This window comes from Chinchilla lanigera, unplaced genomic scaffold (assembly GCF_000276665.1).
Source record: "Chinchilla lanigera isolate Chin_1 unplaced genomic scaffold, ChiLan1.0 scaffold00099, whole genome shotgun sequence".
NCBI lineage: Eukaryota > Metazoa > Chordata > Mammalia > Rodentia > Chinchillidae > Chinchilla > Chinchilla lanigera.
The window spans coordinates 5,478,284-5,480,515 of NW_004955500.1; positions in this window are offsets into that span (position 1 = coordinate 5,478,284).

The following is a 2,232-nucleotide window of genomic DNA, read 5'->3' on the forward strand; positions in this document are numbered from 1 at the left end:
AGAGGGAGAGGCCTCGGCGAGTGCTCTGTGGCTTCCCGAGAACCCTGCTCAGGAGGCCGGTGCTCCATAAACCTGGGGGACGGGGAGGTCACTTCCCTCGGGGGGAGGTAGGCAGCCCCGCGCGGCCGGTCTGCGCGCAGTTTATTTTCACACACCTATTGCTTCCCTCACCTGCTTCACTTTTTTTTTTTGTCCTGGTGCCGTTTTCCTAGATTGAAAAAAGAAAATACGATCAGTACTAGACACATCACGGCAATCTTCTGTAGGTCATCCACTTTCTGCCTTTCTTCCTAGAGGAACTTAATTTAGTGTGGCATTACTGAGGTTCAATAGCGTGCCCTTTGCCTGGCACAAATAATTGTGAACCAGGTAAGAAACTGAGTAGATAAAGAGGTAAATCGTGAGCTATAGTTCTTTTTTTTTGTTTTTTTTTGGTACCGGGAATCGAACTCAAGACCTTCCCCTTGCCAGGCAGTGGCTTGTGCCGCTGAGCTATAGCCCCGGCTCAAGTTCAGTAAATCAGTTAAAACGTTTGTCTTTTTAAAGGCAAAATATGTATTCATCAGGGTTTAAGTGACTGATCTCAAGCGTATCTTTTGGTTCCAGTTCTAACTTACGTGCTAGTTCCTGGTACACCAGAACATCAGTTACCGAGCACTGTTTGAACTGGACTGAGTAGTTATGAACTGAGTTCTTACCCTTGGCCAGCTACCAGGCCAAGGACTTCCCGTAGAAATGCCTTCCCATTTAATCCTTTTCACCCTTGGGTTAGGTATTACCTCTGTACAAACAAGAAAGAGTGTTCAAAGAGACTTAATTGGCCCCATTTACATAAGACAAGTAGCGCGGGGAAAGCTATTCCCTTTCGGGTTTGATTTCAAAGTCCATGCTCGGGATCTCCACCACACGCTTCGGGGACCCTCACCCCTCGTGTGGGAGGGGAGACGGGTGTTGAGGAGTGACGGGTTACATCAGTGTGTTTTTCCAGGGCCGCCTGCGGAGGAAACTTCTTGGAGAGGTCTTGTCAGTAAGTAGCTCAGCTCCTGAACCTCACTCCTGTGCTTTCAGGGGGTGCAGGGGACACCAAGAAGGTGGTCCCCCGTTCACTGCGTACCAAGACAAGCAGTAAGTGAAGCATTTTAAAAAGGTCTGCCAAGTAATGCTCCCAGCGAGGCCAACGGGACGCACCGTCCTAGTTGCTGATTGAGACGTGAAAAGAGTTTGCCCCAAGTCCAAACAGCTGCCGTTGGCACATCTGTCTCGAATCCAGAGCTGTGTACCTGGCTCTGCCGTGTTCCTGCAGTCTGCGCCCGCCCCCGCTGGAGCACGAGCCCGGGAGGAGGTCCCAGGCCACTGTACTTCCAGGTGGAACCACTACTCCCAAGTCTGGAGAGTCAGTTTCCAGCAGGAGTTAGATTTGCAAGCCTGGAGGCCGCCCTGCGAGTAGTGAATGTTACCTGTAGCCCTCTCCTAAGTGAGCAGACTTCCCCAAATGATGCTGGAGGAGCTTGCGCGGCCCTGCAGCATGAGGAAAGATTTCTGCGTCCTCAGAGTGAGCGTAGGGTGAGAGTCTGGGCCGTACGAGGAACTGGCTAATTTAGTGGGGAGTTTCTAGAAGCTTCATCGCTTCCCTGGTGTGGCTCCAGGAGGGACGGGCCCGCTTGTGAAGAGAAGTGAGTTGAACTCCGAAGAGGACCGAACCTGAACTCAGGCCACATTTGCTGTCCTGCCGACTGCCCCGTGCTCCGCTGGATGGCACTCGGCCGCCTCTGGGCTGCCCCATGCACCGCTGCTTACCGGAAACAAGGGCCTTCCCCCAGGGCTTCCAGAGCCCTCCGCGTGCATCTGGCCTGATACCTGCAGGCTTCTGGTGTACACATTTTGAGTAATACAGCATCAGAACTATATCCTGAATATAGTCTTCCTTTTCAACTTTCAAGGGCTTCCCGGACAATCTGAGTTATAACAGTGATTTTAAAACTAGGATTGCAAAGTGGAAACAAAGCTTTTGTAAATGAGGAAGGGAAGAAGGGTTGAAGAGGAGGTAGGGGAGTGGGGGAAAGAAAGAAGTTATACCAGGAACAGGTACAAATTCCCTGTGATGAGTGTGATCATTATGTACCCCAAAAACGTGCCAATAAACAATAAAAGTAAATAATTTAAAGTAGAGGTGTTGCCCTGTGCGTTGGCACACACCTGTAATCCCAGCACTCTGGAGGCTGAGGCAGGAGG